This window comes from Delphinapterus leucas, chromosome 7, assembly GCF_059928025.1.
Source record: "Delphinapterus leucas isolate spDelLeu-1000000601 "Yukka" chromosome 7, BTC_Dleu_Yukka2, whole genome shotgun sequence".
NCBI classification, from domain to species: Eukaryota; Metazoa; Chordata; class Mammalia; order Artiodactyla; family Monodontidae; genus Delphinapterus; species Delphinapterus leucas.
The window spans coordinates 104,459,134-104,482,526 of record NC_143135.1 but is presented as its reverse complement, the minus strand read 5'-3'; the positions used below and the strand labels follow the sequence as shown (position 1 = coordinate 104,482,526).

General features: G+C 46.8%; 1 long non-coding RNA gene across 2 annotated transcripts in view; it reads left to right on the top strand.

Moving 5' to 3' along the window:
* The window catches only part of LOC149748835 (uncharacterized), a 145,069-nt gene that overhangs the window by 40,916 nt on the left and 80,760 nt on the right, over positions 1-23,393 (top strand). For both annotated transcript variants that reach the window (XR_016393961.1, XR_016393962.1), the window contains exon 2: positions 9,415-9,567. This is a non-coding gene — a long non-coding RNA (uncharacterized LOC149748835). The remainder of the gene's footprint in view (positions 1-9,414; positions 9,568-23,393) is intronic.

Here is a 23,393-nt window from a genome sequence, read left to right as displayed (position 1 = left end):
AAGATTTAACTTTTCTGGTTGTAATCATTTCCCAAACTATTACTTATCAGCCATCAATATTTTAACCTTGAATGTTAGGAGTCAAAGTAGTCTGTAGCATTAAAATAATCCTGAAAAATAAAATACCTAGAAAAAAATTGGGACCTTAATCCTGCAGATCAAATTCTCAAACTTTTTGGCTTTAACACTCCTTTACACTTTTAGAAATTATTGAGGATTCAAAGGGTTTTGTGTTTATGTGAATTACACATATTGATATTTATTATAGTCAAAATTGAAACAGGATATTTAATATTTCATTAATCATTTAAAAAATAACAAATAACATATTTGTATTGTCTAAGACAAAAATTTGTAAGAAATGTCTGCTTTAATAAAAAGATAGCTGGATTTTCATATCTGCATCGAATTTTTTGCAATATATTGTTTCAGTTGAAATATATGAAGAAAATCTTGCTTCACACAGATATGTAGTTAGAAAAGAAAGAAGTATTTTAATAGCCCTTTTAGATAATTATGAATATTCTTTGATATGACACTAAAATTTGATAAGTGGCAGTTTCTTAAAGGTGAGTTGCAATGTGGAATCTGAAGCCATATTAATGAACGTTTCAAAATGTTACATTATTTGCACTTGAATAGATCTGTTTTTACTTATGCATGATTTTGTAACATCAACCATTGGCCATTTGGAAAACACTGACTCACTGAGTCATGTAATTCTTCTGAATGTTGACACATCTCACTCTATAAGAACCAAGAAAAACCCCACATATTTATTAACATCACCATCAGTCTCATCAGAAAAGTCATTAAGTATTGGGAAGCTGTCACGCTCATAGTGGCAGATGTATGCTTTCCAAAATTCTGATTTTTGCTTGAAAGATCCAATTTTTTTTCACTTGGCAACAAACGTTGTCAGATATTTTCCTTAAAGTGACAAGCTCACTTCATTAATTTTAAAGAACATGCCTGCCAAATACCCAAGTCTGAATAACCACAGTTTGTTTGTCAGTCATGCTTTCAAATAAAAATGGTGTTAGTGTGTGTGTGGGAAAGGCTAGTTTAGCTTGCAACTCAAGTTATCACACCAGTGCTTTTCTCTGAGACAACCACCATACTTTGGTACATAGCAGAATTGCTTTGTGTGTACTTTGCATGTTGACACAGAATATTAAAAAGATGCTCATTCCAGGGCTGAGATTAATAAAATTAGTATTTTTATCGCTTCATCAGGGACATTAAATAAACTGGCTTTCTGGGAGTGTATAGTGTTAAGAATACAACTACTAGTACATAGTACCATTTAGTGCCGTGGCCTTAATCTGTGCTAAGCCACCTGCTGTTTTACCCACCATCGCTTTTGCCCCATCAGTGCAAACGTCAACACAGTGAAAAGGGTAAATAATGTCTTACTATTATGATGAAAATAGTTCTGACCTTGTGGACTTCCTGAAAGTGTCTTGGGGGTCTCATACTGAGAACTACTGGTAGAGGGGATGGAGAATATTGGGGAGGTACATGGTCAGATCTGCAACTTGGGGAGATGGCTCTGCCGGCAGCGTGGAAGATGAGCTGGATGAGATAAGTGTGGAGGCAAGGAGACTATGGCAGTTTCCAGGAGAGATGATGAGGGTCCTGACCGAGGACAGAGGCTGTTGGCATATAGGGAGCACAGGAATAAGAAAAGTCACAGGTCCAGGGTGACTCTCAGCATCCATGATTGCACAGCAGGATTTGCTGAGCTGGAAAACACAGGAGAAGGAGAGAGTGGGGACACAGCAGCTAGAGTCCAGCTTTGGTTAAGTGGACACTGAATTGGTATCCACAGAGAGTTGTCTGGAGGGAGCTGATAGAGATATTGAGATACATGTCTGACAACTAAAATCAGAGGAAAGGATAAAATCTTGGAGGATGAGTCTAGTGCCTAGAACACAACCTACCTAAAGTCAGGCTTTAATGAATAGGTAGAGAAGGAATAATACAAAAGATAGAAGAATCACAGGAGATTGGTGTATGGAAAGCAAGAGAGTGTTTCCAGAAGGCAAAGCTCAATGACCGCAAATGCTACAGAAGCCTAAGAACTAAAAGGAGTCCACCGAAACGTAAACTCTGAGAAAGCCTTTAGACCACTGTATCTGTGGGCCTGGAACAGTGCCTGGTTCAGAGTAGATGCAAAACAAAGATTCGTTGACTGAATAAATGGATGACTCCATTGGACGTGGCCGCTGAAGGCCAGTGATCACCTTTATCATAGTGGTTCTATGGGTGTAGAGACACAAGCCTGGCAGTTGTGGATGGAGAGTGAGTGGAAGGAGAGGGTAGTGTGCATTTTTTTGAGGAACTTGGTTATCAAAGGAAGTGAAGAGTTTAAGGGAGAGCTTGCACCTATCACAGGGTGAGGGAAGGCTTGTATTGAGTTAGGTCAATTTTTTTTTTTAAGGATGAAAGAGACTTTTGAGTATGTTTTATCAGCCCTGGGGAAGGAGCCTTTAGGAAGGTATAAAGTTGGTGATCATGATGAATCCTGATCCTTTATTCACAACTCCCTGTCTTCTGCAACCTCCTTAGTCCCCAGAGCCACAAGTGGCTTGAAGAAATAGATGTTCTCCTTGATTCAAAGCAGATTTTGGGCAAACTTTGGGCTGCGCCCATCACCCACAAGGAAGGCACTGCTGAGAAATTATGCCATCTCCTACTATCTTCTTTTGTCCTAGCACCAGACTGTAACTGACCTCCATCCTTTGCAGTCTGGGCGTCTCGTGCGTCCCACCGAAGACGCAGACCAACGTCTAGTCGGAGTCCAGCCCTGGGAACTACTTTCAGCCCTTGCCGAGTGCCTTCCTCTCTCCTACCCCCAGGCTTCTCCTCCCTCGCAGCTGCCTAAGTGCTACTGACTCTCCGGCTCTCCGTGTGGTAGCCTTCCCTCCCTGCACCTCTATCGTAAAGCCCATCACAGTAGATCGTGAATTCCTACTCACAACCCTTGCTTCCCCCACTAGGCTAGGAGCTTTGTGAAGGTAAGTACCACATCTTGCTCCCTTGGGGTCCTCTACACCTAACACGGAGTAAGTCTCACTAAATGTGTGCTGTACGAGTGAATGAACAAATGGGTCTGTTCCTTATTCTTTTTCATCCTGACTGTCTTCACAGAGGAAGAAGACCCAGGCGAAGCAGCAGACTTAGAAACGGAACCCAAAGAGTTGCCTTAGGTTATATGCAGTTTCCCTCAAAAGTCTAACCTTCTCTAGCTGCAGATTTAGGCTGTGAGCAGCCTGCAGATTTGGAGGCAGTAAAGACAACATCATAATAACCATCTATTAAACTTCAAAGGGAGAAAAAGTTAAAACACGAATGGATATAATTGCTGGCTGCCATAAATTGGTTCCTGGGCATTATAACTGGTTTAATAGTTGGTCTAGATACCCTTGTGATAGGTGCCATATATATAAATACAAACACACAGAGATGCAGAGATAACTGACAGAGGCTGTGACCTAGTGATGTCACAGCTCTGTAGCCCGAAGGGAAGAATTTTCTCTGTTTGGTGTGTTTGGCATAATTATCTGTCACAAAGTAGCCAAAAATGACTCTCTTGTTTAACAATTACATTACCTAAAGCCCAGAGTCCAGAGAATTAGTATCCTGGGCTGTGTGTCAGGGTGCCTGGGGGCCATACCAGGCTCTGGAGCAGCCAGCTGTGTGCCCCCAGGCCAGTCACCTGTCTCTGTTACTCAGTACACTTGTCATAATACTTGGGCTCATGCATTCACTTATTCCTTAATTCAATACATATTTATTAAGCACTTACCGTATTCCTGGCACAGTGCTAGGTACTGGGAGTACCGAGAGGGAATAAGACGAAGTTGCCGACCTTATTACAGTCCACCGTGAGGGTGATGCAGAGAAACTGAAGCCCCGGGCATGACAATGCTGTTGAGGTATGTCCCGGTGCTGTAGGGGGACAGGGAAAGGGGTAAGTGGGACTGCTGGAGAAGACGGTGAAATCTTGAGAGGGGGAGGTCTTTGAACTGGGCTTTAAATGATTAGCAGGAGTTTGCCAGGCAGAGAAAAAAAGAAATGCCATTCAAAATAACAGGAACATGGTATCAAAAATAAAAATGTTTCGGGAATGGTGAGTGTTAAGTGGGTGTAGTTAGACTATAAGGAACTGATCGGTGTCAGTTAGTCTTGGGCAGGTGTCTGGGTATTTTCTAGTAGGCTATAAGGTAGCAGTTGTCAAACGTGAGCGTGCACCAGCATGACCTGGAGGGCTTGTTAACACAGATTGCTGGCCCCTCCGCCAGACTGAGCAGGTCTGGGGTGGGGCCTGAGGACCGGCATCTCTAATAAGCTCTCAGGTATGGTAGATGACCTGGGAGGGAAGATGGGTTCAAATCAGGCTGTATCTTACCCTGATGGTGTGGTATTACCCAAGTCAGTTTACCTCCCTGAGTCTCAGTCTCAGTTACCTCCTTGGTGAAACAACACCTGCCGGGCAGCCTTTCTTCTGCCGACTGCATTAAGTGAGAGAATGTGTGTGTGAGCTCTTCGGATACATCAAGTGCTATCAGAAGTGCTAAAAAATGTGTATATGTACACACACACAGATACAGACATAGCTTTTAGTACCTCTTTTAGCACATCGAAAACTCCATGAGACTTAATGAATCCAAGAGGTTTGTCAAGACTGTTGCATGGGGACTTCCCTGGTGGTACAGTGGTTAAGAATCCGCCTGCCAATGCAGGGGACACGGGTTCAAGCCCTGGTCTGGGAAGCTCCCACATGCCGCAGAGCAACTAAGCCTGGGCATCACAACTACTGAGCCTGTGCTCTAGAGTCCGCGAGCCACAACTACTGAGCCCATGTGCCACAACTACTGAAGCCGCACACCTAGAGCCCATGCTCCACCACAAGAGAAGCCACCGCAATAAGAAGCCTGCGCACCGCAATGAAGAGTAGCCCCTGCTCGCTGCAACTAGAGAAAGCCTGCGTGCAGCAACGAAGACCCAAACACAGCCAAAAATAAATAAAATTAATTAATTAAAAAAAAAGACTGTTGGATGGTTGCTCTGTGTGTGTGTGTGTGTGAGACAGAGAGAGACAGAGACAGAGAGACAGAGAGAGAGAGAGGGAGAAAAGGGGAATGAGATAGAATATGTCAGAGTGGAAAAAGGAGGCTGATGTTAATTCCATTTTTACCTTCGAGTTCTGGTCTCATTTCCAATAACATCTTAGAAGATTTCTTAATTAAAACAGATCAGCATTTAGAAATCTTCAGCTAGGAATTTCTCCTTGCTGTCCAATAAAAATCCTTTCTGGGTCCCTTAGGGACCTCTGGGTTTCTCTGGAATATTTGCACTGTTCTCCACAAGCCTAGAAACAGGCAGTACTGATCAGGCTCAGGCTGAATGCACCCAAGCTCTTTAAACAAATGAACATCTAGCCAGTTCTAGAAAACCTTTGCTTAACCTTGCTGTAATTCTCCACCTCCACGGTATTGACAAGCCAGGTTTCAAGAGCTCCTTTAACTAAATATGACTGAAGTTTCCCTTTCATCAGGAAGAGCCACTCGGAGGCTGTAACATGTTATTCTGGAGTGCGTTGGCAGGGACACCCTGGAACGGCAGGCTATCAGTTTACCCACAAGTGAACAATTAGCCGGGTGGTGTGGTTAATCGCAGCAGCTTCACCATGGAAAAAGAAAAATAATACCCTTCCCATCTCATCCCAAGGAAAAGAAAGGAGACATCTACCAATTTGTAAGAGGATAATTTCCTAATTACCCCATGAAGGTTGTTATTTCTGGTGGGTCCTTAAATCAGGTTGAGAAGGGTGAAATCTGATCCTTTAGTGATGAAAAATGTTATTGTAGGATTAAGTTTTCACACAGTGTCTCCTACGGCTTAAGGAAGAAGTTGCTAATTTCCCCCAGTAGCTGTGGAGGCAGCCGGTGTGGGCAGAGGAAGGTCCACAAGTGGAGAGGCCTGAGCTGGGGCACTTCACGTTGGCCTCAAGGTGATTGTTTAATTACTTGGGAAAGCTTCCTCCTGAGCCTGAGGAAGCCCCAGCACATTACATGACTCATAGCATATTAACTTCTAAATGTTTTAGAAATGAGGCTTGCCTTAGTTTTCAGCTACCATTAAATGCGCCTCGAGGCATCTTGTGCAAAAAGGAGGGGTGTTCTGGCACTGATTACCAAACCATAACCAATCCCGAGCCACACACGGGGCACTTCCAGAATGTTGCCTACTCCTCAGGAAGGAAACTAACATTTCTGGAGGCCCCACCAGGTGTTCTAGAATTTTTTCTTCCACTATCTATCTCCTTGACTCTTCTCAGCAACGCTGTGAGGCAATGTAAAGGCTGCTATTTTAAAGTGGGGAAAGTGAAGCTCAGAGGCTAATACCCCAGTGGAGGAGCTGACCATTTGCTTCCAGAAGGGGTAGGCCCCCGGGGCAGTGTTCTACCGGCAGAGCTCAGCTCCTTTGCTTTCCTGTCTGCCCCCTCTCTGACAGCGGTGGGCTAACAGGCCAGAGACGGGGAAACGGAGAGGTCGAGGGGAGAAGGTGGCAGAGTGGGAGCAGGGAAGTAAACCTGGCACCCCCTGGATGTGGAGAAGGGCTGGGCTGGAGGGAGAGCCAGGGCTGGCACTAGGAAGAATAGCCAAGCAGGTGAAATGCGGCTTTGTTCTCCCTCTCTGCAGTTCCAGAAGGCCCTCCCTCCGCCCCCAGGATCCAGCCATTAACTCAACAACTATTTATTAAGCGCCTCCTAACTACAGGGTACCGTAATGGGCACTAGGGATACGGTAGTGAACAAACGCAAATCCCCCCCTCAAGGAGCCTACGTTCTAGGGGTTTCTCTCCAGTGGCGTCAAGCCGTCTTGGGCTGCTTAGAATTCCCTAGTAGGGTGTTCCCTTTCGGTTCCTCTTCACACGTACGCGCGCGCACATTCACACACGCGCGTGTCCGTGCCTCGCAACCCTCGCTCGTGCTCACGTGCACACACGGCTACGCACATGCACCGACACATACGGGCTCACACGTGCGCGCTCGCGCAGACACGCACACAAACGCGGACGCAGTCGTGCCCTCCCCTCGCACGCCGAGGGCGCAGCGCGGAGTTGCGGGCAGTGGACGCGCGCGGTGCGCAGGAGTCCGGCCGCCCCGGAGGGTCTCCTAAACCGTGCGGGCGTCGCCGCCGCCGCGCGCTCTCCGGCGCGGGAGGAAGGAGGCCGGCGCGGAGCCCTGGGAACCCGAGTCCCGGCGGTCCCCTCCGGCCGCACAGCCGGGCTCCGCGCTGCGGGCAGACGGGCAGCGTCCCCGGACACCGCGGCCACGCTCCCTTCTCAGCGATTCCGTCTGGGCGGCCGGATGGGAGGAGAGGGCAGGTGCGCTGAGCCGCGAATCTGCGCGAGGCACGGTGGGGAAACAGCTGTCGAGCGTTTGGGGAACAGCCTCGGCCCTGAGTCTGTGGCGGAAACTTGGACTCGGGGCCCTGAAAGCTGGCCGAGGGCACTGTCAGGAGATGCGGGACTGGTCCGTCAGCTACTGCTTTCTTCCAGCGCGTCTCAGTCGGTGGTTTGTTTCCCACCCGAGCAGCCCCCGCGGCCCTGCGCACAAACACACTCGTTTCTTCCTCGGGCGCCTCTCTGAGCTGCGCTCCGATGCCGCCGGGCGACTCCTGACCCCACCACCTTTGTTTCCTCGGGCCAGTCAGCACTTCTGAGAAGTTGTCCTTAGGCCATTCCCACCTCCCTGTGCTCTCGAGGAGGAGAGAGAAGAGAGTGGCAAGGTAGGAGAAGGATTCCCTTCCCTGGCCAGGACCCCCTGGCTCGGTTCAGAAAGCCCCAGCTCCGAAGGGCGCTGTGAAGTTGGAGGGTATCTGTTCTGTCCCCACGCAGTCAGGGGCGAGCGTGCTTTCTGGGGTTGGGCCTGAGGCAGGCTTCTCCTGCACCCCTTGTGGATCAAGGTCAACAGCAGGAAACTGACACAGAGCCGGGTTCTGCGTCGTTGCGTGAGCGGGGAGACACCGCCTGAGAGTTGGGGGGAGAACTGCCCTCATTACCTGTCTGTTAGCACTTGCCCCTGGGAATCACCACCTTTTACTTCTCACAGTTACTGATAGACGTGTATTACCATCCCTATTTTACAGGGGAGGAGAGCGACTCTCCCAGGGGTTAAGTGACTTGCTAAAGTTCACCTGTAGCTAATGTGGGGGGCAAAGTAGGACAAACTGGACCACCTTCAACTAGTTTTATTACCAGTAGGAATTCATTTTCCTGTTTCTTGCAAAGCAGTGATAGGTTTGGCAGTTAGGCGGCACTCCTTCTGCTCCAGACATGCCTGGTTCATCTCTGTCCTATAAACAGCCCTTCTACCTCCTAGATTTCTCACACAGTTTTCCCAACTTGGAATGCCGCTCTCCCTTACACCAATGCGACTCCTACACATCCATCAGGGCCCAGATGACAAACCTCTTCCTGCACGAGTCTGTCCCCTCCCTCACTAGCCTTCACCCATCTCCCTTTACTCCATGGCCCAGTGCTTATATTCTGGGCCATAAAGTCTAACCCTTCATTATGTCACTGCCTTTTATGATTCTCTCATTGTTTCATTTTCTTCCGTCTTATTCCATCAGTCAGGTGATCTTCATAAGGGCAGGGCCCGTGGCATAGGCACTTCCTTTACGTACCCCGTGGTTTCTATCACGGTGCTGGGCACAAAGTCGCACTCAGTGACTGTTGTTTGGCTAATTGACCAGACACACTCTAAACCTGGCCAAATGTGGGCCCAGGAGCTTTTGCTACGAGCCCTTGAGGGGTGGTATTAGTGGGCTCTCAGCCATTAATCCTCCAGCAGCAACTCCCCCTCACTGGGTGGCTTGCCTGCCTGGATTACCTGAGAGGGAGAGACAGAGCTTGACTGTATAGAGAATACACACTAAGACATCCAAGGATTGCTTAGACCAGGCGCTGCTTCTTTAACGTTGCCCATGGTATGCGGTGATGGAGGATACCTAAATGAAATGCAAACACTTAGACACATAACATGGAAGATCTGGTCTAAATTGAAATAGAACAAACAAAAAAAACCAGAAGGTGAATGACTGCGTTTTTGGAGGAGTGGTTTGGTGTTTCATGTTGAGGGTTTTGAAACTGTTCAAATACATGTCTGAGGCCAGGTCTTTCCCCCTCTCACCCTCTCAGTGTGTATGAGTGCTCATCGTTGCAGGTTATAACGTGTTTTCACATACGTCATCTCAGGTATTCCTCACAAAACTTTGAGAGAGAATAACAGTAACAACATTTATAAAATACCTGTAATTATTTAATAACTCCTGTGTACTAGGCACCATTCTAAGGACTTAACGTATATCCAGTCATCTGTCCCTTGCTGTTTTACAGATGCAGAAACTGAGGCACTGAGAATGCCAGCAGTGGTTGGTGGTGGGAATGTCCCCAAGGCAGAGGTGAATCTAGATTCTTTCATGAGAGCTCCATTGAAAGAAAGAAGATGCACTGAGTAAGGAAAGCAACATTGAACACCTGCTCTGCCAGGTAAGACTGCTAGGAGCTCTGTGGGCATGTTCTCACCGAATCTTCAGTTACCTGTAAGGTTATTGTGTTTGTGTTGTGGCCTTCCTCCACATTTGAAGAACCTTGGCTTCCCAAGGTCAGCTGGCTAGCGTGTGAGCCAGGTCTGTGGACTCACATGCCTGTGTTTCCAGCACCGTGCTGGGTGCCCGGGGTGGCTCAGCCTTCTCTGGCTCTTTGTTTCTGCTTGAGAGAGGGGGGGCAATGTTTATTTCACTGACTGAGCTGGTGAGATCCTTATCACCCTTAAAAAGCATGTATTAAATGTCTAATTGTACATGGCACTGAACTATTTTGTATACAAAAATAATTGAGTAAAGTACACAGACAGGGGCTCTGCCCTCTGGGAACAAAGGATCCCCAGCGCGTGAAGGTGGCAGGATGGCCCAAAGAACCACGGTCCTAGAGTGCACCCTCCTTGGCAAAGGTGTGTCCTGGCTGAGAGGGGGAAGTGGCACAGGGGCGTGGGAGAGTCTTCCAAATCCATCCCCACTTCTGGGAAGGGCCTCTGAGAGGTTAGGACTTTGGGGGCAGATAGAGGTGGGTTTGAAGCCTTCTTAGTAACAGTGTAAGCTTGGACCAGTTCCGAACCCTCTCCAGGCTTCATTTCCAACCTATGGAATTGGACTGAACAGGTATCATTCTGTTAAATGAGATGGTATACTTAATGCACTTAGCACAATGCCCGATATACAGTACGTACTTAAATCATCGGTAGCTGTTGTCATGGCTGTTGGGTAGGTAGCTTGTTCCCAGAGTGGATATGAAGGAAAGGCTCGTGGTTAGGAAAGGGGGACTTCTGACTGCGCAGCAGTGTCCCTTCGCTGCCCCGGGGCTCGGTGGCTGTCACAGGCAGCACGGCCCTGTGTTTCCTACCCCCTCCTTTCTCCTGAGACGGCCGGGGGCTTGGCCTTTCTGGAGTGGCCCCTCAAATGTCTGTCTCATATTAAATGGTTGGTCTTGAGTTGTTATTCTGGAGAGATGCGAGGCTTTCGGGGGGCAAAAGACACGAAGGAGAAGGGAGCTGCACCTGGTGAGCGGTACAGAGTAGGAATTCAACAAATGCTGACCGCTTCTGATAATCTGGGGCCCCAGTCTCCCCAGACCAACAGAGGGGGCTGCTGCCCTGGCAGTACTTGCTGAGGAGTTTAGGGACAGAGCCGTAAACCACATCTGGGTGCCCAGGGGTTGCCATGGCAGATGGGCCACTCCGTGATGTTCTTTGCAGCCTTCGAGAGTCCCCCGAATGCACACCCTTTGCTCACCCGGAGGTGGGCAGGGAGTGACCAGGGGCACGCGCCGCAGAAAATCCCTTTTGTTTCTTCTTAGCAGAGCCCCTGTACAGCACTGGCTTCCTGCTTAATGGCCTGTTCTGGGTGGGGAGGCGGGGGAAATGCGCAGAACTAAGGGAGAAAAAGATTAAACTCACAGTAAAACCAAACCCAAGCATCACGGCCCTCCGTCCCCTCCTCTGCAGCCCTGACCCTACTCTGGGAGCTGTCTCCCAGCCAGTTCCCCTCCGAGGCAAATAACAATTATTCCAGGAGGCCCTGGCGCACCGGGCCTGAAGAAGACAATGCTTGATTGTTCTTCCTTCCCCCTGCGGCAAAAGATGGGCTGGAGGAGAGCACCGCGGAAAGGGAAAGGAGCAGCCTTCGCTGCTCTCCCGCGGGGCGGCTCGGGAGCTGTCAAAACAGGCCTAGATCAGGGCAGGGGAGCGGCGGGGGAGGGGGATTACTGCCGGTGCTCCCGACCTGCTCGCAAAGTTGCACTCTTCCCCCCCCCCCGCGCCCCGTTCCTGGCAGCTGTGGCCACTTAAACGGCTTTTGCTGCCATTAAACAGGAGAGTCATTAAGTCATGGAGCTTAATGAGGCTTTCAAGGGTCCAGTAGTCACCCCTCCGCTCGGTGAAAAGTGCCAATTCATCGCTTGGGAGTTAACAGACCTGGAGGTTGTGACTAAGAGGTGAGCAGCGCCAGCGCCCAGATTGACGGCTCACCCCAGCGTGACCCCGCGCTGAAAACCAGGCTTGTGTGCAGTCAGAAGGTGGGAGGTGGGCGACCACTCCGAGCGAGTTGGCTTGCTGGTTTCTCCAGCTTCTCAGCTGGTGTTTGGGCCTGAAAGATCCAGAAAGCTCTCCCATCATTACTGGTATTTATCAATCAGGGGCTTGTGGAAGGCTGAGACGGTGTGTTGTCCCAAAGTGCATCTCTCCTGAATCAGGCCGTTGGCATCGGGGACGTTAGTTCTGCTGCCCGCCCCCTTGACGTTAGGGATTTTGTCTTGTGCCTTTGAACAGTGCCTGGTACTACGCTTGTAGAATATGTGTAGGAAGGAGGGAGGGCAAATGGGAACCCCAGGGCCCACCTCGTTTACCCTCCATCGGGTGGGAGCCCACTTGTCACTCAGCAGTGTCTGGAAGTGACTGCCCACAGGAGCAAGGTGAGGATGGATCTGTTGTGGGAGTGGAGTCCTCCCCGGCGTGTTGAAGCTTTCCTTTATTCAAACTCACTAAATTCTCATAATTAGGTGAGGTGGGGAGGGGAGGTGTTCCTGTCCCCATTTTGCAGATGAGGAAACTGAGGTTCAGAAAGGTAAGTGACATCTAAGCAAGTGACCCCAGGACAATCTGACCCCAGGACCCAGCCAGACTGCCCCTCTCACTCAGAGGCCAGGCACTGGACGGGAATCAGAAGAAAGAGGAAGATGGTCCAAGAGCCTGCCTCCTGGCCTGTTTTCCTGAGGTTAGAAGGCTGTCAGGAGAGGGTGGAGAGGTCTGGGGCCGAGGCCGTTCTCAGCAAGGGGGCGTTTTCCTTCCTGCAGCCATCTTGTCCGAGTTTCACTGTCTGCTCTCGCCGGGGCTGAACGGGAGGATGGGCAGCACCTGCGCAGAGCCACGAGCGCGCGGACTGGGGGAACTGCAGGGGACGTTTGCCACGGCAGGCGGGGGGCGGGGGTCTAAAGGACGAGTGGCGGCTCCCAGGACTACCTGGCTCCCTGTGACTCCATGGGAGGGACGTGCCGCCTCGCCGCTGTCCCCAGGATGGCCAGCCTTCTAGAAACACTGCTCCTTACAGGAATTGGGCCTGGCTCTGTGATCCGGGACTAGGGAGGTTAGATCCTATCTGGGAAAGCTGGATAACTTACAGTCTGGCTTATCCCGTGTGAGATTACTCAGCCTGTAAAAGTCCTGTTTATTTGTTAAGGGAGGGGCAGATCCATAACCCACCTGTTGACACCTGGATGGCACAGGAGAGAGAGCTGCACCTCTTTGCCCGCCCAGCACCCGGTGGTGGCCCTCCCTGCCAAGCTGCTATGGTTGCGGGGAAGAACACCTGGTGGGGGAGTGATGGGAGAGCCTCCCACTGGCAGCTGCCACCTCTGCCCAGAGCCATGATCGTGGAAGGCCCAGGCAGGAAGCCTGAGAACACTTCCAGACACGTCTCCCTTAGAGCCCTGCCCCGGAGTGGGCCTGACCACATTGGTGAGAACAGGTTCACCAGCTCCCAGAAGCTGGCTGTCCAAGAACCTCTCTGAGATTTCCCAGCCTTTTTTTCCATGACTGTGCTAATTTTGCCTCCAAGACCAAATGAGTGGAAGATTCAGGGGGTTTTGAGGCTTAGGTTACAGGTCCGAGCAGGGCACACCACCCCTCACACTCTTGGTTTCTCCACACCATTTCTGTTCCGATGGCAGGAAAGCAGAGGGGAGAAGCTGGCTGACCTTGTTTCAAGGTGCCATCAGAGAACAGGTAATTATTGTAAGAATGTCTGGCATTGGAAAGAGCGCGAGGTCAGTGCTTAAGATCCACAGGCCCCCGTCCTCGCTCTGGCCTGAGTCAGCTGTGTGACCTTGGGCAGCGAGTTAGTCTTTCTGAATCTATTTCCTCACCAGAAAACAAAAGAAATCGGATTGACGTCTCCCAGGGCCCCTTCCAACTCCAGCATTTTATGATTATACAGCTACTAACCTCACTACTGATGTCGTTCATTTACAAAGAAGTGCCACTGACACCCCCTGTGGGGGACGTGTGCTCTGGGTTGTTCCTCCTGCTCTGCTGATGGATCATGGATCTGCAGCGCCCCACACCTGCCTGCCTGTCTCCTTTGTCTGCCTCAGTTCCCACGCAGGAAGGCTGGCACCATGGCCTCTGCTGTCCTCTGAGTCTCTGGGAGTGCGCCATCCAATAGCCATGCTAGCCTGGGAGGTCTGGGTCTCAGTTCCTCGGGAACTGACTTGCAGGTTGGCTGCAGGCAAGACTTGGCTTCTCTGAACCTCATCCACCTAATGGGACAAAGAACCCTCCCTGGGAAAGCACTTCGGGATGCTTCAGTGGGAGAAGCAAGAGAAGCATGAAGCTGCCTCATTGTGGAGGCTGAGGGTCTAAATCCCAGAGCCTTGGGGAGCCAGTGGACCTCTACCAATGGGCTGCACATTCAGTGGGACTTAGCTTCCCAGTTTGCACGGAACTAAGGCCTCCTGGCAGGTGCTGCGTGGCTTGCCCACATGCACTGTGAACTGGGATCAAGACGCCCTCTTTTTGTATTAGTTCTGGGCCTGGTTTTGAAGCGTCTTGCTGGGACCGTGAATGGTTTTGCAGTGCGTTTCAGTGAGCTCTTTACAGCCTCGCTCATCAGGCCTTGTGGACCTCTGCTTCCTTCAGCCGACTCAGTGTGGCTGCCATGCTGAGGCTGCTGAGTCACACGGGCAAGGCCCGTTACCTGCCAGACGTGGCTTTCCTGGACCCACCTTTCCAGGGTAATGAACTCACAGGATTAATCCGAGAGCTCCTCTCTCCTCTTCTACCTTCGCCTCCTACCTGTCCCGCCACCCCCAGCTTCTGGTCCTCAGGTGGGACCTGTTAAGCCAGGGAGCAATTAGCCAACTCAGACATCAAGACTCTCCCTAGAACAAGTCGAGCAATGGCTTGATAACCCTGGGATGAAGGGGTGCCGCTTTGCAAGAGATCCTTGAAAAGACATGAATATTAATGGCGAGGGTCCTTCAGAGTCATTTAGAACTACTTGTAAGTTACTGAATCTGCCGAGTTCTCTCAGGCCTCGAGTGGTGTCCAGTTGCCACTTCCTCTGCCCAGAATCCTCTTCCATTCTCACCTGCCTGGTTAATTCTTACCTGCTCCTCAAGATTCACTCCCTCCAGGGACTTCCCTGGTGGCACAGTGTTAAGAGTCTGCCTGCCAATGCAGGGGACACGGGTTCGAGCCGTGGTCCAGGAAGTTCCCACATGCCGTGGAGCAACTAAGCCTGTGCGCCACAACTACTGAGCCTGCGTGCCACAACTACTGAAGCCCATGCACCTAGAGCCCGTGCTCCACAACAAGAGAAGCAACCAGAATAAGGAGCCTGCGCACTGCAATGAAGAGTGGCCCCCGCTTGCCGCAACTAGAGAAAGCCCACGCGCAGCAACGAAAACCCAACGTAGCCAAAAATAAATAAATTAAATAAATAAATTAAAAATAAAAAATAGTCACGGCTTCAACTGGGGCAACAGCTGTGAGATGCAGAGGGGTGCTTAGAATCAGGAAAGATGTTTATGGTAGAGGCAATGGGATTTCCTAAGACATGTAGGAGAAATGGAAGAGTCGAGGATGGAACTAAGGTATTTGGCTAGAACAATCAGGAGAATGGAGTTGCATCAGCTGAGTTAAGATGATTATGAGTGAAGCAGATTTGGGGGGTAGGGAGAATCAGAAGTTCAGTTTGGGACAAGTAAGGTTTGAAATGCCTATTCGATATCCAAATGGAGATGTAGAGTGGGCAGAAGGTGAGTCAGTCCGGCATTCACGGAGTGGTCAGACTTGTAGATATGAATGTGGGGCTGTTGATACTTAGACTGTATTTGAACAGGAAGGACTGGGTAAGATCGCCTAGAGAACAAAAGCATTCCAAGGACTGAAACTTGGGGGTCTTCAGCTTCTAGGGGTTGAAGGAATTAGGAAGATGCCGAGGAGACTGAAAGAAGGTAGTGAGACTGATATTCTGGAAGTGAAGCGTTTCTTGGAGGAGAGGGTGATTGACTATCAAGTATAACTGGGAGGTCAAGGACAGGGTTGACCATTGCATCTGACAGCTCAGAGGTCACTGGTGATCATGTTCAGAGCAGTTTCAGTGGTTTGAGAGAGAACTGGGGAAGAGAAAGTTCATATGAACAACTCTTGAAGAATTTTGCTGGAAAGGTGATCTGAGAGATAGGTCACTAGATGGAGGAAAATGGGGGTCAAAGTGGTTTTTAAAAAATTGCATTAATTTATGAATTAGTTAAGGAACTATGGGTCCATTGACATGGATTTTTGAGAGCTAGCCTAGAGCCAGGAGAGGAGATTGAGAAAAGGTTGTTTTCATCTTTTCCCCATTAGCCCCTGTCATCCCAGTTCTGCCTTCTCTCTTTCACTAAATGGTGAGGGATGTATTCATTTTTGTATCAACATCTTGTGCAGATTTCTAGTCTCTCTGATATTTAGCAGACCAATGGATGCCTATCTACTATGCCATGTCATCTCTTTTCTAGAAGACTTGACATTTGGCTCTATAAATCATTGGATGCATTGATAATGCCTGATTCATGTATTGTAATGTAATTTGGTAATTATATGGTGAAATAATATGTCATTTCCAGGGGTGGCATAATATGGTTCATAATCTTTCGCAATAATCAGTTAATAAGTATGTTGCATCAAGGAACTATTTACGTAGTCTTTAAGTGTCAGATTCTTGACCTTTCTGCACAGTGACTAACATTCTTCTAAGTATGATAGAGCATGCACCAGAAGACATGACTCCTCTATGCCTGACAGTGTATGTAAATTAGTGAGAACCCATACAAATGTCTGATCATGTATTACAAGCTTGAGATGAATTCTAGAAGAATATAATAGTAAGCCACAGCATCAATACCATAAATAATAACATTAACATGGAAATGATTGACTCATGTTGGAGTTGACTGGGGATGATTCTTTTTTTTTCTCATGGCAAGGCACGTGGTTTCCCTATTTTTCTCTTTCTTAACATCTTTATTGGAGGATAATTGCTTTACAATGGTGTGTTAGTTTCTGCTGTATAACAAAGTGAATCAGCTGTACATATACATATATCCCCATATCTCCTCCCTCTTGCGTCTTATCTCCTCCCTCTTGCATTTATCCCTTTTTGATAGCAACACACAAATAGGCATCACTTTCCCCCTTACTTCTTGGTAGTGTGGTAAAAAAAATAACGTGCTTTGGGGTCAGTCAGATCTACATTAAAATCCTTAGTTTGCTGTTTATTAACCATGAGACTGTGAACAAGTTACTTCTGTGAGCTTTAGTTTCCTTATCTATAAAATGGAAATGGTGATACCTACCTCACAGGGTTATTGTGAAGTTCAGCTTAAATGTGAGTGTCGATGTAAATTGCCTGGTGTGATATCTGGTGTAGAACAGACAATGGTAGCAATTAGTGTATTAGCAGTACTTGCAGTGGCTGTAGGGGTGGCTTGGTGCTGGTAGTGATGGGTGCAGACGCCTCCCTTGCGTGGAAGGCTTCTCTCCATGCTCTAAATCCTATCAGCAGATGGAAACGGGTTTATCCATCCTCCGCGGCATTAGTCCCTATCGGCTTTCATGCATTCATGTAATAATTTTTTATTGAGGACCTTGTAAGTTCCACACAACAAAATCCGTGCCCTCTTGGGGCTTATGTATCAATACTAGTGAGTTTTGGAGAAAAAACTCTGGGTCACGCCAGATTTAATACAGCTCTTTCATAGTCTCCATCTTTATTGCTTTAAATTACCACCCAGCCTCTGGCCAAACCTGCTCCAGGTAAGAATAAACTGAGGCAACTTGAGCCCTTCATATACACACACCAGCCACTAGTGACTTTCCTCTTATTGTCAGGAACTAGCCAACTTAGAGTTTGATTCCTTCCAAGACTATTTTATTTTTTCTCTGCGTGGGGGGAATGTACCCCTGCTGAAGTCAGGTATGAGGTCAGGTCTCTCACCTGCAGTTGGGATTTGGGGCAGACTGAGAATCACCGTGCCGTGCTGGGCTGAAATTGTCACATGACTCGGTGCCTCACTGTCCGCTTGTACAGGGAAAAAGAAAAAGGAATCCTGGGTGCTCAGCAAAGAGGAAAAAGCTAGAAGCCTCTGTGGTAGATAGTGGGAAGGAGGCCAGGCCCGGGGACAGACACAGAAAGGTGGACCCTTAGAGCCTGGGCTCCTTTTGAAGTCCCCGCGCTCCTAGAAAGAGATCATGAAACTACTTAATAAAAAGTTGACCGTATAGTTGCAGGTAATCACGGCCAGGTGTTTCTTTCTTCAGGTCTCAGACCTGAGTGCGTGTCCCCTGGCTGTCAGTGTGCACGGTGACGAGATGGTGGGAACTGGTTTGACACCAACATGAACCCTTCACCGAAAACTCAACTCAACCCCAGGGATTTCTGAGCTGTCGAAGAAAGTTTGATGACTTTCCTTGCTTAACCAGGCCCTGTTAAGCTCCCTTGAGGCTAAGTAAGGAAGAAGGGGACATGAATTTTTTTTTTAACATCTTTATTGGAGGATAATTGCTTTACAGTGTTGTGTTAGTTTCTGCTGTATAACAAAGTGAATCAGCTATATGCATACATATATCCCCATATCCCCTCCCTCTTGCGTCTCCCTCCCACCTCCCCTATCCCACCCCTCTAGGTGGTCACAAAGCACCGAGCTGATCTCCCTGTGCCATGCGGCTGCTTCCCACTAGCTATCTATTTTACATGTAGTACTGTGTATATGTCAAAGACACTCTCTCACTTTGTCCCAGCTTACCCTTCCCCCTCCCTGTGTCCTCAGGTCCATTCTCTACGTCTGCGTCTCTATTCCTGTCCTGCCCCTAGGTTCATCAGCACCGATTTTTTTAAAGGAGGAAACTAACTTTTTAAAAAAAATTAATTAATTTTATTTTATTTATTTGTGGCTGCGTTGGGTCTTTGTTGCTGTGCGCAGGTTTTTCTCTAGTTGCGGTGAGCAGGGGCTACTCTTCTTTGTGGTGCGCAGGCTTCTCATTGCGGTGGCTTCTCTTATTGCAGAGCACGAGTGCTAGGCACGCGGGCTTCAGTAGTTGTGTCACGCGGGCTAAGTAGTTGTGGCGCGTGGGCTTAGTTGCTCCCCGGCATGTGGGATCTTTCCGGACCAGGGCTCAAACCCGAGTCCCCTGCATTGGCAGGCAGATTCTTAGCCACTGCTCCACCAAGGAAGCCCCCGTTTTTTTTTTAGATTCCATATATTTGTGTTAGCATATGGTATTTGTTTTTCTCTTTCTGACTTCACTCTGTATGACAGACTCTAGGTCCATCCACCTCACTACAGATAACTCAATTTCATTTCTTTTTATGGCCGAATAATATTCCATTGTATATGTGTGCCACATCTTCTTTATCCATTCATATGTCGATGGACACTTAGGTTGCTTCCATGTCCTGGCTATTGTAAACAGAGCTGCAGTGAACATTGTGGTCCATGACTCGTTTTGAATTATGGTTTTCTCAGGGTATATGCCAGCTTTTGCACAGCAAAGTAAACCATAAGCAAGATGAAAAGACAACCCTCAGAATGGGAGAAAATATTCGCAAACGAAGCAACTGACAAAGGATTAATCTCCAAAATATATAAGCAGCTCATGCAACTCAATATCAAAAAAAGAAACAACCCAATCCAAAAATGGGCAGAAGACCTAAATAGACATTTCTCCAAAGAAGATATACAGATTGCCAACAAACACATGAAAGGATGCTCAACACCACTAATCATGAGAGAAATGCAAATCAAAACTACGATGAGGTATCACTTCACACCGGTCAGAACGGCCATTATCAAAAAATCTACAAACAATAAATGCTGGAGAGGGTGTGGAGAAAAGGGAACCCTCTTGCACTGTTGGTGGGAATGTAAATTGATACAGCCACTATGGAGAACAGTATGGAGGTTCCTTAAAAAACTAAAAAACGGGGCCATGAATTTTGTGTCTTTCTGTGGGAAGGTAAATTTCCAAAAGCAACAGCCCTTCCTCCAAATAAATATGTAATCAAAGTAAACACGGTGTTATCTGCTTTGTAAAACTAGTGTCAAAATGCCCTCCTGACTGCCTTCTTCCAACTAAAACACTGACCCTCCTTTATAGAAATTCTGGAATCTCCATGGCCTAGCAGAGTAACAATATTCACAGTAGTTTAAATATATGTATTAAGTCAAATTAGGTTTCACTGGTCCCCCCTCCTCATTTCCTTGTTATCTGTCATTTACTTCCAGTATGCAGTGGTTGCTGCTGGACATTAGAGAAAATCTGTGCCAATGCATAAAATACCACCTCCTGTTTCTCTGACTTGGTACCCACAGGGACATCAGAACAGGAAGGTTCATCCTTAACACCAGTAATTAGGGACTTAGCGAGCTCTCTCTTTCACCAGCCCTTAAGTCAGCAGTCTCCTACTCATTCATTGGCATGTGCTCTCCTGAGTGATAATCTTCACTCTTCCCACAGGTAAGTTTTTCTAGGAAAAAGTTCGATATTGGATATCACTGTAGTCAGATAAAGAATACCTCAAGCCCTTAACCCTATTCCATCGCAGTGGAAACTGCAAGTTAGCTTCACCAGAACAGAAAAAGTCATTGTATTATAATGAAGCTAACTACACTCCCTTCCACCCCCAAAAGAATGGCATTTCATCATATATAGAGGCATTATCAGGTAATGATTAAGATCCTGGACTCCAGAGACAGACATGGGTATGGATCCCTGCTTTGAACCAGTAACTACTCATGTGACCAAGTAGCTTGGCTTCTGTACACCTGCCTCACAGGGTGTTGTTAGACTTGTGTGAATAAGACAACATGTTGCAGTGTTTTGATGCTAGATAGTGCTCAGCTGTTTAAAGGAAAACTATGTTGATGGTTCCGATTATAGCTGATATTAATATGAGCAGCCAGCAGGGGTTCACACAGCTCCACTGTAAGAATTTGTGGGAAAGAGAAAAAAAATTGGTTCCCATCACAAAAGACCACGTATTATATGATTGCCTTTACCTGTATGTGAAATGTTCAGAACAGACAGATCCATAGAGACAGAAAGTAGATTAGTGGTTGCCTAGGGCTGGGTAGCGGGGTGTGGGGGGACATGGGGGGATCACTGCTAATGGGTACAGGGTTTCTTTTTGGAGTGGTGAAAAGGTTCATTAGATTGATTGTGGTGATGGTTACACAACTCTGAATATACTAAAAACCACTGAATTGTAGACTTCAAATGGGTCAATTGTATGGGCTGTGAGTTATGTCTCAATAACGCTATTATAAAAAATATATTAGCTCCCATTTATTACTCAGTTAATCTTTATAATAGCTCACGGTTTTATACAACAGTCAAGAAGGCTGAGATTAAGATGTATTAAAGCAACTTAATCTGGCCCCTATAAGTAGCGTGTAATGTACCCAGGATTTCCTGTTGATTGATTGATTGGATCTTAGTTTCACAGAATTGGATTAATCATAATCTTTGGTTCATGACACATTAGCCCCTTTGCTCCACTGAAGTCCATCTTTTATTTTGCTTTATTTTATGCATGTATGCCTGCTGAATAATATAATAAATACGTCTGACCGCCCCCTGCCCAAAGCAAGGCTAGAATATCACCAATAATGTACAGTTGCCTTTGTGTTTTCTTCTCTCCCATCCCTGTCTCCTCCCAGAGATAAGCACTACCATGAATGCTGTGTTTACCATTCCCCTGCCTCTTTTTAAAAAAAAAATTTTTTTTTAATTTATTTTTTTTTTGGCTGCATTGGGTCTTTGTTGCTGCACGTGGGCTTTTCTTTAGTTGTGGCGAGCAGGGGCTGCTCTTCGTTGCAGTGCACCGGCTACTCATTGCGGTGGCTTCTCGTTGCAGAGCATGGGCTCTAAGGCGTGAGGGTTTCAGTAGTCGTGGCACACGGGCTCAGTAGTTGTGGCTTGTGGGCTCTACAGCGCAAGCTCAGTAGTTGTGGTGCGTGGGCTTAGTTGCTCTGCAGCATGTGGTATCTTCCCGGACCAGGGCTCGAACCCGTTTCCCTTGCATCGGCAGGTGGATTCTTAACCACTACACCACCAGGGAAGCCCTCCCCTGCCTCTTTTAGAAAGTGTTTTTTTTTTTTTAATGGCAATAAGTGCCTAAATGGCATATTATTTAGCTTAGCTTAAGTTTTAATTTTGCATAGTTTTTGAACTTTATAAAAAGTCTATCAGGTTGTTCAACATAGATTCATCCATGTGGAAGAATGTCTCTGTGGCTCTTTTGTTTTCATGCCATAGAATATCACATTTTATGAATAGACTATGATTTATTTATGCATTCTTCTTTCAGTGGGTATTGAGATTGTTTCCAGTGTTTTGCTATCTTGATAAGTTCAACCGTGATTATTTTTTGTATATGTGTCTCCTTATCCACATGCTAAATTTTCTCTTGGCTATATCCTTACAGAAATTAGGTGAATACCTAGTAGATTTGCTGGGTGTGCAGGCATTCAACCTTACAAGATAATGTTACATGGTTTTTCAGTTTCCACCAGCAATGTGTATGAGACCCTGTCAATATCCAACACTTGGTATTGTCAGACTTCTTATATTTGTCAACCAAATGGATGTAAACCAGCATTTCATGGGGACAAAATGTTATCTGCCTCTTCCTGATTATTGGTGATGTGAACATCTCTTTATAGGTTTATTGATCATGTGTGTTTATTTTTTTAAAAAATAAATATGAAATGCAACTTTTATTTAAAACTTGAAGCCAACCCAAAATGTTGCTTCATTTTATTTCACTAACTCCTCCATGTCCACAGGCTAAATTGACTGGTTCCATGTGTGTTTCTTGTTCTATGAAATGCTTCTTTATGGTTTTTGCCCATTTTTATACTAAGTTGAGGTTTTTCTTATTTGTAGGAGTACTTTATATATTTCTGAAACTAATATTTTATTGGCTATATATATTTCCAATATTTTCTTCAAGTTTGTATCTTGCATTTTTACTTTCATTGGAGACTCTTTTGACAAACAAATTTTGGGTTACAATATTTATGTGTCTTTTCTTGTATAATTAGCAAGGTTTGTGTCTTGACTAAGAAATCTTATCCTATTCCAAGGTCATTAAGGTATTCGCCGTGTAGTTCTTCTGAAAGTTTTGAAATTTTGCCTTGACCTTTGTTTTCTTAATCTATTTGGTATTGATTTTTTGATGGTGTGAGGTAGAGTTCCTTTTCAATTATTTCCATGTAAAAAGCCACCTTTTTTCAATGAAGGGGGTTACACCTATCCAACTTGAAAGCTCATGCTCTTAATCATTCTGCTGTTCCAAGGAGATAATGGTGTGGTATTAGACTGTTTGATAAACAAGGGCTAGGCACTTGGGAGAAAAGTGAAATAAGGCACAGTTTCTACCCTCAGTCTGTTGCTCAGTATCAGGGGCTGAGGGCTAGATTTGGTCCTTCTTTTCAAAGGATTTCTTCCCACTCTAAGTTTCATGATAACATATTCCAGGTCATCTTTTGGCACTGGCAGTTCCACAGAGGGGTTCCTATGGGAAGCTCTGGGTTCCACTTTTTAAAAACTAAATTTAGTGTTTTTTTAATTGAAGTATAGTTGGTATATGCTATCATATAAGTTACAGGTGTACAACATAGTGATTCACATTTTTTAAAGGTTATACTCCATTTACAGTTATTACAAAACACCAGTTATATTCTCCATGTTGCACAGTATATCCTTGTAGCTTATTTTA